Below are 15796 nucleotides of genomic sequence, written 5' to 3' on the forward strand. Positions count from 1 at the left end.
GTACATCAGAATTGCAGGTGTTTGTTCATAAATTCCAGCTGGGAATAGTCCCATTGTAAGAGGTGGAATGGATAAATAGCTACTGATAGTAATGCAAATTGGTTGTTGGTGTATAATTTATGGAGTATTTCCTCATTTCAGCTGGTAAAAAAAAAAAAAAAAAATGATTAGTAAACGCAAACTGTTTGTAAGTATAAAATTGTATGAATATGTACAGTTATGATAAATGTGCAAATTCATCTGGATTTATGTTTTTTGTTTTTCTTGGGCTCATGCAGTATATGACATAGCACAGAGAGTCAAATGTACGCTGATTGTAACAGTTATGACTTTTGGACCAGGGTAGGTCATTCTGAGTTTAGGGTAAGAGTTGAATTATACCACTGGTTCCGAATTTTAGGGGGACAGTTCGTGTTTTCATAAATAACACTCTTCATAGGATATAGGATATGATCTGTTATGATCTTCCCCACCCTTCTGGTCCTCAGGGGCATGTACCTTATATGATCACCAGCTTCCATCTTTGTCTCCAGCAGGTGTAACAGTTCAGCTCTTTAAAACTTTAGAAAACAGCACTGGAGGCTGTATAGCAGCATATTTCTTGCAATAGTGAGTGCTTATTGATCAGTGCTCGCCACGTTACTTTGCAGACCAATGAATATGTTCTGTTCTGAGACCAGTGGCGTAGCGTGGGTTGTCAGCGCCCGGGGCAAGGTAAGTAATTTGCGCCCCTACACAAATCTACTAGACCACTACACTTACACGGACCTAGCTGACCACTACACAGACCTACCTTATTCCTACACTGACCTACCTGATTACTATACTGACGCCTACACAGACCTACCTGACCACTACACTAACCTACCTGACCACTACAAAGACACCATAGGTGTGCGCAGCCTATTGCATTAGGGTGTGCACCCCAAAGTTTAAATACACATGCATGTGTTTGCCTACATGTATATGGCCCCGGTACATTACTCTCCCTGCTGGCAAAGTGAAATAGAAGTGTGTGGCACTTCTCTTATGGCAGAGCAGGTCCGAGGGAGATCTTTCCCATCTCCTCACTGGCAAACAGAGCGATAATGCTAATGTGCCCTAGGTGATTAGGGTGTGCCCAGGCACACTCGGCACACCCTGTGCGCACACCTATGACAGACACCTACACTGACCTATCTTATTCCTACACTGACCTACCTTATTCCTGCACTAACCAACCTGATCACTACACTGACCTACCTAATTTCTATACTGACACCCAAACAGACCTACTTGACCACTACACAAACCTACCTGACAATTACACTGACCACCAAACAGACCTACCTTGCTCCTGCACTAACCTACCTAATCACTATACTGACACCTACAGAGACCTATCTGACCACTACAGAGACCTATCTGATTCCTACGCTAACCTACCTGATTACTATACTGACACCTACACAGACCTACCTGACCACTACACTGACCTACCTGTTTCCTGCACTAACCTACCTGATCACTATACTGACACCTACAGAGACCTACCTGATTCCTACACTAACCTACCTGATTAATATACTGACACCTACCTCACCACTACACAGACCTATCTGATTCCTGCACTAACCGACCTGATCACTTCTCTGACCTACCTTATTACTACACTGACCCCTACACTGACATTCCTGATTCCTACACTGACCTACCTGACACCTTCACTGACTCCTACACTTACACCCCTACAATGACCCCCCGCCCCCACACTGACCCCTTCACTAACACCTACACGGACCCCCCTACAGTGACGCCTACACTGGCCCCCCTTTACTGACCCTTCTTCCCTGACCCTCCTTCACTGGCCCCCCCTAGACTGAACCCCCTACACTGAACCCCATTCACTGGTACCTACACTGACCCCCCCTACACTGACCCCTTCACTGACACCCACACTGATCCCTTCACTGACCCCCCCCCCCCACAGTGACACATACACTGGCCCCCCTTCACTGACACTTCTTCCCTACCCCTTCTTCACTGCCCCTCCTTCACTGACCCCCCTTCACGGACATCTACACTGACCCCTACACCGACACCTTCTCTGACCTCTACACTGACCCCTAGACGGCTCCCCTACACTGATTCCCCCTTCACTGACACTTACCCCTCTACATTGACTCCCCACACTGATCCCCCCCCACACTGACACCTAAACTGACTCCCCTACACTGACACCTTTATTGACCCCCCTACACCGACCTCCCCCTACACTAACAACCCCCTACATTGACCCCTTCACTGACCTCCTTCACTGACCCCCCCTACACTGACACGTACACTGACCCCCCTTCATTGACACCTACACTGACCCACCTTCATTGACACTTACACTGACCCCCCTCTACTGACCCCCCTACACTGCCCCCCCCCCTGCGGGCATGGTACAGAAGAATGCAGGGCTGTGGGCATGGTAATGGTACAGGAGAATGCAGGGCTGCGGGCATTGCACAGGAGAATGCAAGGTTGGGGGCATTGTACAGGGGAATGCAGGGCTGCGGGCATGGTACAGGGTAATGCAGGGCTGTGGGCATACTACAGGAGATGCAGTGCTGCAGGCATGGTATAGGGGAATGCAGGGCTGCGGGCATACTACAGGAGATGCAGTGCTGCGGGCATATTACAGGAGATGCAGTTTTGCGAGGATGGTACAGGTGTACCATCCCCGCAGCACTGCATCTCTTGTAGTATGCCGCAGCCTCGCATAATGGCAGGTAGTGCAGCTGTGGAGGAGTCTCACACTTACCTGTTTCTGAGGCCCCATAGATTTAAAAACATCTCATTTCGCATGCGCCACCGCCGCTCGGGAAAGCTCGTATATGTTCGGCTATTCCCGGGAATAGCTGAATGTGTACGGCCTTTCCTGAGCGGCGGCACATGCACGTTGACATGTTGGTGCCGGGCGGTGCCATTTTAAGATTTAAGTCGTCTCGGGAGCATGGTTGGCCCGGTGTTCCATTCCATTTGCTGTAGGTATAAAACAAAGAAAAGGGCGCACCAGCGCAAAACTCCAAATGAGTTGGGAAGATGCTGTTGATTGGGTAGCATACCAGTAAAGCCATTTGATGTATAGGGTTTGCTAATCAACATCTGTTATGCTTTTGGCAACTAGCTGTGTAGCCACGCCCACTTGGGCGATATCTCCTCCCACATCCCTAAGGGTCATGTGGAGGCCTGGTTTACCACACTATATTTAAGCCATAGATTTGGTCATGGCCTCCAGGCTCTGAGGAAGAGGCACGGCCTCGAAACGCGTCAGCCCTCTGCTTCTATGAGATATTGGACTCCTATAATGAGGCGGCTTTATGGAACTGATATGCTTGTTTTCTACATATGTTTGTGAATAGCCAATTTTTATCTTGATATTTTAAATAAACTCGCTGAGGATAATGCGCTAGGCTGGTGCGCCCTTTTCTTTGTTTTATACCTACAGTGTCTGGTCGACCGCCCTGGTCGTAAGGGGCAGCAAAGCCTAGCCCTATTGGATGCCAAGTGTAAGTACGAGTTCCGGGATTGAGGCAGCCTGAGGACTGGGTTCTGAGCGCAGGAGTGAGGTGCTGAATAGAACTTATTTTATTTTCTTCCATTCCATTTGCGCCTGGTGCGACTGGCCCCTCAGCACCCCCCACACTACGCCACTGTCTGAGACGCCTTTATACCGGCTGGAGAGGGCATTTGAAGATGAACTTTATGGGTTCAAAAATATTGCAGTGTAATATGCCAACAGATGCCAGGTGTATGGGGAGGTGCACCCCGTACCTAGTAGTATAGGTATATACTACTAGGTATATAGTAATAAGCATGGTGGTTACCTGCTTCTGCTTCATTTGTTTATCTACACATACAGATACCTTCGGTATGGCTAACAAATTTTTACTGACATTGTATGGTGTGGCTGCAGATTATAAGGGTCTTCTGGAGATTAAGTGGTTAACATTGTTCTCTCTGATACGTGGCTGTATTTAAGGCTAGTACAGCTGAGTGTTGTAGTGACTGTGCTCTAATTTAGTGCCCTAGGCACCCAGGCAGTAGTAAATATTGTGAAGATTCAAGTCACACCACTATAATCATGCTCTTGGTAATGATTCGCTACAAAACTGTGGCATGCTGGGAGCTGGAAGAGTTATCCTGGGCAAGCCTACAGTTTTTTGTTTGCCAATGTCCAATCCCTCTTGTAGGTGGCAGTATAACCCAACAGTACAAGACTTCTGTGTCCTTCAATGAACTCCAAGGAAAAAACCTATAATGAGTATACAAATCCTATTCTTTTGATTCTAGGTCCACAAACCTGTACTAGAGGAAATACAGACGCTAGCATTGCTGATGACTTTCTAAAAATGTAAAGAAAAAGGGGTTCAAATGAGCCCCTTTTTCTAGATGGGATGGCGACAGGCTGTTTTAAAATATAGGCATCCTTTTAGCTAGTACAGGAGTTTCTAGGCAGATTTAGGTGGGGAAGCCAGCGTATGGTCAGAATAAGCCCCAATCACAGTGGGGCTTATTCTGTAGCTAGGAAGAATAGAACTTAAACTAGTTTATTCTTGTTTTCTTCCCGCCTTTGAGCCTGCCTGGGAGCTATTTAAAGAGGGGGTCAGCGCCTGAAGCATCACTTACCTCAAGAAGAACTTCGTGGCAAGTTGACAAGTTTTGTTCCCCTCCCCCCCCCCTCCCCTTGGCTGTCGCGGCCAGTTTATACTTGTTAGGTCATCTTTGCGCGGTGCAAAGAGGGACGTTTTTTTTTTTTTTTTTGCCCCATACCTGTATAAGAAGGGGCAGACGGTGGGATGCCTCCCAGGAGGCAAGAGCATTTTTAATTTTTTTTATAATTTTCATTTTTCGGGTCCAGCGGGCATCATGATTGAAGATGGATTTACATCTAGGGACACTTTTTATTTTATTTTTAATAAAGGACTTATCAAAAACTGTTTCTTGTGGTTATTACTTTTTGACACTTTTTTGGTGAATGGGTAGGGGTATGATGTACCTGATACCTGGCCTGGCTCCAGCGTGATCTGCACCACCCGTGTCCACTGGACATGGCCGATGACAAATCACTATACCGGTCCACTGCCTGTACCATGTGATCGCTGTGGCCAATCACAGCAGATCACATGACAGTTGTATACACACAATGAAAAGCTTTGATTCATGCCTTTCATTGTGTACTATCGTAATGAGCTCTGTGATTGGTCACAGTCATCACACAGTACAGAAAAGACCAATAACCACCCATCTGTACCATGTGATTAGCTGTGGCCAAACACAGCTAATCACAATCAGTAGTTTTCATTCTGAAAAATGGTTTCTTATAATTTTAAAATTCACAGTTTTAAACAATCATAGTGTGTAAAAGAAAAAAAATCCTGATCACCTCCCTAGAGAAGTACAGTGACTTTGTATTGCTCTGGCCACTGTATGTAAACAAATAAAATAAAATAATAAAATTGAAAAAAATATGTAAAAAAAAAACAAAAACCCCACCCTCCCACACCTGTACTCTTTCAGTGTCCAATATAGGAGGAGTCACTTATAGTGCAGTTGCACATCTCTCCCAGTAAGGAGTAAGCAATGGTTTAGAGAGGCTGGATTCATCCTTCTTTTTATGGATAGTGTAGGACCCACTGACAATGGGGTACTTTGACGTAGTGGTGGGCTTGAGCACGATATATCCACATGGTGGGACTAAATCCCCATTTTTATTTATTGATTGCCTTTATATTTGATAGTCATTTCTTTTGCATGTGTGCGCTATTCTCTGTAAATATGCATGTTGCTTGGTTCATAGCTGCACCATCTTTAGAAATGCGTGTTCAGGGTGTGCCCCCCCCCCCAGGTCTTTGTTTGTTTTTTAACCACTTAAGCCCCGGAAGATTTTACCCCCTTCCTGACTAGGGCCTATTTTGCGATTCGGCACTGCGTGACTTTAACCACTTGCCTTCTGTGCACTTAAACACCCTTCCCATCCAGGCCAATTTTCAGCTTTCAGCGCTGTCACACTTTGACTGACAATTGCGCGGTCATGCTACACTGTACCCATATGAAATTTTTATCATTTTTTTCACACAAATAGAGCTTTCTTTTGGTGGTATTTAATCATCTCTGGGTTTTTTATTTTTTACAAAAAAAAAGAATAAAGACAAAAAATTTTGAAAAAAAAAAAAAGTTTTTCTTATTTTCTGCGAGTAAATTTTGAAAATAAATTTTTCTCCTTCACTGATGTGCGCTGATGAGGCGGCACTGATGGGCACTGATGAGGTGGCACTGATGGGCACTGATGAGGTGGCACTTATGGGCACTGATGAGGTGGCACTTATGGGCACTGATGAGGAGGTACTAATATGCCGCACTGATAGGCGGCACTGATAGGCGGCACTGATAGGCGGCACTGATGAGCACTGATAGGCGGCACTGCTGGGCACTGAGAGGTGGCACTGAGAGGTGGCACGCTGGGCACTGAGAGGCGGCACTGCTGGGCACTGAGAGGCGCCACTGACGGGCGTCACTGATGGGCACTGAGAGGCGGCACTGATGGGCACTGGCGGATGGCACTGATGGACACTGACGGGTGGCACTGATGAGCACTGATGGGCGGCACTGATGAGCACTGGTGGGCAGCACCATCAGTGCCCACACTCAGTGCCCATAGTGCTGCCAGTCAGTGCTCATCAGTGCCTAGATGAGCAGGCACTGATGGGCACTGACTGGCAGCACTATGGGCACTGATTGTGGGCACTGATGGGGGACACTGATGGCGGGCACTGTGGGCACTGTTGGGGGCAATGTGTGTATGTTTTTTTACCTTGCAGTAATCAGGGCACTGGTGATCAGTGCCCTGATTACATGTCTCTGTGTCCCCAGCGCTTCGAGGCTCCCCCTCCTTCCTCACACTGCAGGCTCCGTGTGAGGAAGGAGCGCCGGCGATGAGAGATGATCTCATATGTTTACATATGAGATCATCTCTCATTGGATGGTCCGATCACGTGGTGAATGGCCGCTGTGATTGGCCATTCACCACGATCTGTGATCGGCCGTGTCCAAGGGACACGGCCGACACAGATTCTCCCCGATGCGCGCTCGCGGGAGCGCGCGGGGAGCCTGCTTCTGGGAGGCCGTTTAAAAACGGCCTCCCGAAAATTCGAGTCCGCGCTACAGCCTATATACGGATGGGATGTAGTTAACGGATAATTGCGTGGTCGTGCGACGCTGTACCCAAATTAAATTGATGTCCTTTTTTTCCCATAAACAGAGCTTTCTTTTGGTGGTATTTGATCACCTGTGCGATTTTTTGATCATGCGCTATAAACAAAGAAATAGTGATAATTTTGCAAAAATAACAATATTTTTCAAATTTTTTATATGAAATTCCCAAAAAAAAAAAAAGTAAATTTTTTAACATTTTAGGCCAATTTGTTTTCTGCTACATATGTTTGGTAAAAAAAATCGCAATAAGCGTATTTTGATTGGTTTGCGCAAAAGTTATTGCGTTTACTAACAAAGGGAAAGATTTTTGTCATTTTTATTTTTATTTTTTTTAACGAGTAATGGCGGCGATCTGCGATTTTTTTCTTTGCGGGACTGCGACATTGCGGCGGACAGATCGGACCCTTGACTGACATTTTTGGCTCTTTGTGAGAGTATCTCCTTCCTATATAACTGGACCAAAGAGCTCACAATTAAAATCCACATGCACAAAACGCTGTATGATCATTCAATGCAGAGGCTGACTGATAAAAGGCTGAGAGACTGCATTGCAGCAAATGAAACAAATAATGTTACTTTATTTTATTTTTTTGTAGTTGCAACATTGAGTCATTTTATAAGAGCAGCCAAAATGAAATAATGAAGCTAGTTTTTTTGTAAATCAGTAGCACTATATATTCTTGACTAACACTAACTATTAGTAGTTTTATCTGTATAATAAATAAATGCTCCTGAATAACTAAGTGGTGTAAATTGACTGTAAGGAGATGTAGGAAAAGACAATCCGACGAGGATGGGATTCGAACCCATGCGTGCAGAGCACAATGGATTAGCAGTCCATCGCCTTAACCACTCGGCCACCTCGTCAGCTGCTTCCTCTTCCGCCTCCAACTTTTCTTGCTCAGATTACAAGCTTCCTATTGTATCTGTAGGATCCAATGAGAATTCTTTCTCTGTGTGATTGCACCCTCTAGCTGAGCTCTATATCAATGAAATACACACAGGGTGACTAAAAAGTCGAATTTATTTCTATCATTTGCTTTTCTTTTATATATACATTTAAAAATATAAATACAAAATGTATGTATTGTAAATTTAACTATAAGAAAACCTTCTCTTCCCATCACTTTACCATGGGGGGAAGGTGTTCTGTAGTCCAGAGGTGCAAGAACACGGTAGGTAAATTTAAATGAGGGAGCCATTTTTTTTGGCTGCGTTTACTACTACTTCAACCCTTTCAATACCAGAGCCATTTTTGTGTTTTTTTTGCACACATGCTTAACTTCAGCCCCGGAAGGATTTTCCCCCTTAATGACCAGGGCATTTTTGCAATTCTGCACTGCGTTACTTTAACTAACAATTGCGCAGCCGTGCAACACTGTACCCAAATAAAATTGATGTCCTTTTTAGAAACTGGATAAAAATATTATTAGGCCTTTTTTAACCAGTTTCGTTTATGTGATTATATATTATATAATATATTTAAAAAAAACATTTTATTCTTCCATGTGGTCTTATCATCCACAATTACTACATCTATTTTACCATCGTTGTACAAAAAATATTTACAAATTGTATATATTAGCGCGCCAGGGAGATATTAACAGGACCTGGTATACTAATTGTATAGATAATAAGTGGATTAAATAAAGTGGTTAGTGATTTAAATCAAAAAATAATTGAAATTAATTTAATTAATATGTTGCAGCTGCTATGTAAAGTGCGGGTGCTGGTGATGAAAAAAAGTGATCACAGTAGTGATAACTATAGCGCTTGCAGTGTCCCCTAGTGGGAGAAATTTTAATTCACAATAGTGCTTAATATTGATAAATAGTGATAGTATCAAATAAATAATTAATTAAATACACTGATAAATAGACAATTAATAAATAAGTGGATAAATAAATAAACCACTGGTTATTATAGTCCTTCACAGTGTGCAGTGAAAAAAACTTTCAAAATGGTAAAAAATAAATAAATCATGCGGTCCTAAACACAATTCATATAATAATAAAGTGCTGGTGCTCCTTGCTGGATTCCTTGGTGCTTCCTTCACCGTGAGTAAATGAATGAAATGCCCACTCACCGAAAGCTGTGGGTTTTATATGTCATATGACACTAAAACCGTCTGTGCTTGTTAAGAGATCCTGCCCGGATCGAATAGATCTCCCTGGGTCTTTACAGCCACTACGGGTATTTCTTCTATCTCGGGTAATCTCCTTCAGCCACGATCCCAGCCTTGGAATGTGCCCTTCCTGCAAAGTCCCCTCCAATCACAGCCGTGATGAGGAAATAAAAAGCGGATAGTGTGGTATTGTTTCCAATATTTTTATTCACACACCCCATGCATAGCAAAGGTAAAATCCATAAAACTTCCAGCAGGTGATAAAGGTGCTCATCCAAAGTTCAAAAAAAAAATTTTTTTTTAAAACAGCAAATGTCCACCTCTGAAGACGTCTAGCCAATGACGAAACGCGTTAGGTGGAACGCACGTGGTGACGTCATACGCACTCGAGTGGAACGCATACCGGAACTGCCGCTCTCCACTCTTTGTGCCGAACATATGACGGTCCTATCTGTTTGCCTGTTTGTTTGGTTTTGAACACGGTTACCTCACATTTGCTGTTTTAAAAAAAATTTTTTTTGAACTTTGGATGAGCACCTTTATCACCTGCTGGAAGTTTTATGGATTTTACCTTTGCTATGCATGGGGTGTGTGAATAAAAATATTGGAAACAATACCACACTATCCGCTTTTTATTTCCTCATCACGGCTGTGATTGGAGGGGACTTTGCAGGAAGGGCACATTCCAAGGCTGGGATCGTGGCTGAAGGAGATTACCCGAGGTAGAAGAAATACCCGTAGTGGCTGTAAAGACCCAGGGAGATCTATTCGATCCGGGCAGGATCTCTTAACAAGCACAGACGGTTTTAGTGTCATATGACATATAAAACCCACAGCTTTCGGTGAGTGGGCATTTCATTTATTTACTCACGGTGAAGGAAGCACTAAGGAATCCAGCAAGGAGCACCAGCACTTTATTATTATATTAATTGTGTTTGGACTGCATGATTTATTTATTTTTTACCAATTTGAAAGTTTTTTTCACTGCACACTGTGAAGGACTATAATAACCAGTGGTTTATTTATTTATCCACTTATTTATTAATTGTCTATTTATCAGTGTATTTAATTAATTATTTATTTGATACTATCACTATTTATCAATATTAAGCACTATTGTGAATTAAAATTTCTCCCACTAGGGGACACTGCAAGCGCTATAGTTATCACTACTGTGATCACTTTTTTTCATCTATTTTACCATCATCATATATTTAGGCCCCGAGGGAACTTAAATACATTATTTGTTTTTTTTTTTTCCAACACACTCAGTTCCTTCTATGTGATTATATTATTAGGTTTCATGCCTATTTTATTTTATTAAAGATTTTAGAGATTCCCGCACTGTGCATTATATTGGCTGTTTACTGAGTGTGAGACATCATTTGATTAATTAATGCAGGATATCATTTAGTATATTTTATTATCATTTTTATCCATATATATTTTATTAATATACTTTGCGGTGTTACAATATCCAATACCTCTAATATATATATATATATATATACATATATATATATATATATATATATATATATATACACACTCACCCTATAAAAGAACTTCGGAATTATATATATATGTATGATTTTCTCTATTGTCATAAAGTGTGCGCCCTGTTAAGGTCAGAGCTCTATGTACAAGATTATAGTTGCATTTGGCCACTAACAAAATAGTTGCATTTGGCCACTAACAAAATGGCTATGTCGATTAGAGCTAAAAGAACATTGCATATAAGTCACAGTCTTAAAGAAAATGGCCATAATAGTGACAATTAACATCCTGTGTAAACACAGTATCCATGTCCTCTGTAACCCCTGATGAAGTCACGTGGGTGTGACGTAACGCGTAGGGCAGAGGCATAGTGGACGTGACGTTTTGACGAGCTCGGCACTCATGGATGTTTTGACTGTCTGTTGTTTTTTAAAAGTGAGTACCCAGTTGTTACTTTATAATAACATTTTAAAAACAGTAATGAGCTATGGAGCTTCACCTTTTATCCACATATACTGTATTTTGGAGCCTTTTGAAGGAGAAGGTAAGAGGACCGCAGAGGTGACATTTTTTCCCTTAGAGGTGCTGAGAGTGAAGGTTTTGCACCAAAAGATTATTATCCAGTGCTGTTACCTTAGTAAGTAAGTAAGGTGAGCGGCCTATCAGCACTGAGGTGTCACCGTACTGAAGATTTATTTTTGGAGTCACTATATACCAATCAGCGTTTATCACATGGTGAAGGGACACATTGTGATTGATGCCATATGAAAGACTTTCTTTGCACTTATATGTTTAGCATACATATTTTCTCAAATACTTATATGTGCCATTATTTCATTTGTTGTTTCCCTTTTATGTTTAATTTTGGCTTTGTATATCATTTCACTACACATTTTTGAATGCAGTATTTTATCCGGGTTTTACATGTATTATCCCTGTGTAAATTAGTTTTCCACACAGACTGATATATTTAGCACTTCATGCACGATATAACAGCACAGCACCCTACACATATTTGGTTTTAAGTTTTTGCGCTATAAACAAAAAAGAACAACAATTTGAAAAAAAAAAATGAAAAACAAAAATCAAAACATTTTCTGCTACATGTTTTTGGTAAAAAAAAAATCCCAATAATATATTGATTGGTTTGCAAGTCTACAAACTATGGGATATTTTTTATGGCTTTTTTATTTTTACAAGTAATGGCTGTGATCAGCAATTTTTAGCGGGACTGCGACATTGCGGCGGACAAATTGGACACTTTTGACACTTTTTTGTGGACCAGTGACATTATTACAGTGATCAGTGCTAAAAATATGCACTGTTACTGTACTAATGACACTGGCAGGGAAGGGGGTTAACATCAGGGGCGATCAAAGGGTTAAATGTGTTCCTAGGGAGTGCCTGCTAACTGTGTGGGGATGCTCTGACTGGGGGAAGACAGAGATCTGTGTTCCTGCTTGTTTAGGTAGACCGCCGTCCTGCCTCTCTCAGGAACGATCGCCAGTGGCCAGCGATCATCGGGTATACTGGTCCTGCTCATTGGATCCCCCTCTGTCCAATCAGCATACGATTGAGCCTCTGGTGGTGCGCGCGCACCCCCTGGTGGCTACTGCACAAAATGACGTACAGGTATGTGATTTCTCTCAATAGAGCCGACCTGCCACAGTAAATGTACATTAGGAGGTCGGCAAGAGGTTAAAAATTTAATTTTAAGCCTGAAGATTAAATAAAGCCCCCAAAACATTATATATTTTCTGAAAGCAGGCACTGGAGAGAATAAAATGGTGGTAATTCCATTTTTTTTTATGTTACTGGATATTAGTGCAATGGTTTATAAAATGCAATATTTTAGTACAAAATACACTAAAGTTAATTTTTTAGGGCACACAAACGCAATTTATTACCCAATTTGTTGGTAAAATATAAAAAATTATAATAAATGGAGCTTGTGCTGAGTAAATACGTAGATACCCAACATTTAAATGCTTAAAATCTTCACCCTAAATGGGGACGTGTGTTTTTGGTGAGTTTAGGTGCATTCCAGTGCCTTTTTGATGCGTTTTACTGCGTTCCAGTACAGTTCAATTCAGAAAAAATGCGGCATGTTGTACTTTTTTTTCTGGAGCTGAAATACACTGGTGTGAACTATGACATTGGAAACCATATAACCTATTATCCATGCGTTTCGGATGCAGAAAAAAAACAGACTGGACTGCATGTGGTGTGAAGCAGCTCTGAAGAGGAAAGTCATTTTTAAAAACATTATGGATTCGCTTTCCTTTTCTCCTCAAAGCTCAGGTCTGTGGGCGGTCCCTTGGTGTCATCGCATACAATGCAGGACTATTAACTCTGGAGGAAGCAGGAGAGCAACCATGGCTGGGAACTCCTTAGAGAGAATGTTTGTAGAACCAATCGCACAACTGGAGGGAGCCTGCTGGAGCCAGGAATCAGGAACAATCGGCCGTTCTGGTGACGGCCAACAAAAATTTTAAAGCCCGCACACCAGATTCTGTTCGGCCGAAAAGTCGCAGTCGGTTGTCGGAAGCATCATACTAACAAGCCGACAATCGGCCGATCGGACGTTGGCCGAATATTTACGGCCGACAATCGCTACGTGTGTACGGGCCTTTACAACTTATCCCAGCATTCCTAGACTTAAAGCGTAACTTTGTTGAGAAAAAAACATTCCCCTCTGGGTGATCTCTGTACATTGCAGGGATTTTAACAAACTTTGTTGCAGATTCCTATCTTTTGTTATTATGAAGAAATCATTGTTTTTTCCTCTGTGGTGAGTGGGTCTAATGGGAGTGGTTTCATAATTATCTGCCAGCTGTGGCAGCTGCAGGGCTCTAATGAGCAAATCTGCTGGGGGTGCATCCCTTTAGATGTGTTCCTATTGGGATTATCTCACCAAAAATTAAATTTTTGTGGAAGGGGATGCCAGAAATCTGACTTGTATCTTAGTGCAGACTTCTGTGAAAATCAGTAAGCCAATCACACAAGCAGGAAATGATGTTTCTGGGGTGTGGTCAGTATACATTCTGTGTACAGAACAGCTCCAGGTAGCCATATTGCATTTTCAGAAAATTACAACAGCTGCAGATTGAAAAGGAAAGGTCATTTTTAATAACATTCAATTACAATATGACTTGTGTCGAAATTGTATACGCTATATTGTTCTTTCTTTATTTGCTGATTTTTTTCCCCACGAAGGTGGAGTTACCCTTTAAAACGGTTGTATACCCTAAAAAAAAAAACAAAAAAAACTGCAGGACGATGGCATAATGTGCTAGTATGCATTGCATACTAGCACATTATGAAATACCTACCTTGGAACTGAGCCCCAGCAGCGGCGCCTGGTCACCGCTGAGAGGGCTGACATGTTCGCCCGGTGCTTCTTCTGGGTTTGCGGGGTCCGGCGCTGTGAGTGGCCGGACCAATGATGACGCCACTCCTGGGCATTCACGTTGGAGCCCTTGGCCCTGGCAAGAAGCTCTGAAGATCCGGCACGATGTGCTGGACCTTAAGAGAGCATACGCCGCTGACGTCAGCGGCTGCCTGCAGGGTGAATATCTCCTAAATGGTGTAGGTTTAGGAGATATTAATTTTACCTATAGGTAAGTCTTATTATAGGCTTACCTATAGGTAAAAATAACAAAGCAGGGTATACAACCGGGGAGCCCCATTGCAAGGATATTTTTTTGTTGTGCCTGAAGTTGAGCTTTAAAGAGGAACTCCTTTTGTTGAGAAAAAAACATTCCCCTCTGGATGATCAATGTACAGTGCAGGGATTTTAACAAACGGTTTCAGATTTCTACCTTTTGGTATTCTGAAGGAATAGCTGTTTGTTTTTCTGTGTCCATGTGTAGATTGAATCTGTATGGGAGTGATTTATAATTAGCTGCTGCACCTGCAGGGATTTAATGAGGAAAGTTGCAGGGCCTGCATCCCTTTAGATGTGATTTCCCTTTGAGAGCATCTTACCAAAAATGACATTTTTGTTGCAGGGGATGCTCAAAATCTAATTTGTATCTTGGTGCAGACTTCTGTAAGCCAATCACACAAGCAGAACATTACATTTCTGGGAGGGTGTTCCATACACCATCTGTGCAGAGAACACCTCAAGGTAGTCATATTGCATATAACAGAAAATTACAGCGCTGCAGATTAAAAAGGAAAGGTAATTTTTAAAAACATTCAAATACAATTTGACTTCTGTTGTAATTGTATAAGTTATATTATGTTTTTTCTATTTGCTCTTTCTTTTTTTCCAACGAAAGTGGAGTTACTTTTTAAGATAACACTGCAGAGTGCACAGGAGCATAACTGAATTAAGCTTACTGGATATCTGGCAGGATCCACTGGCATTTTTTTAACCTATCAAACAGATATAACAAAACGCCTAGGCTCTTCATACATGATATAATCTTTGTATCAATCAACCTACCTAATCTATCCAATCAATCAATCTACATTATATCTAATCAAACAGGCTCTTGCACTACATACTTTTGCTAGATCTAAAGGAATTGTACAATCATATTGTAAAGTGTACACTCTGCTGCACTACCTTTAATAAAAATAAGGGATGTCAGGGGCCACATTTGAGGCCCCTATCTAGTAAGTTGACCACCAATAATGTAGACTCCTTTATTCGAAAGACCTGTAAAGCTGACTGTGGCCACTAGATGGCAGGATGGTAAAGCAAATCAGCACAGTGGTTTTAATGGAAACCAAGAGAAATACAGGAGGTGCCATTGCTGACCTATTTCTGCAAATGCTAGTTGCTTGGCTGTCTCCAGTTCTAATAGTTTCTAAGAATTTGACCTGGGTGATTAGAAAGACAGAATAAAGCCAGTTATCCCAATCTTGATCTTTGTTTTCATATTTGTGCCTCAGAAAGTATGGAATTAGCACAACAGCCAGGCT

Source organism: Pelophylax lessonae, assembly GCF_965119305.1.
Source record: "Pelophylax lessonae genome assembly, chromosome: 3".
Lineage (NCBI taxonomy): Eukaryota > Metazoa > Chordata > Amphibia > Anura > Ranidae > Pelophylax > Pelophylax lessonae.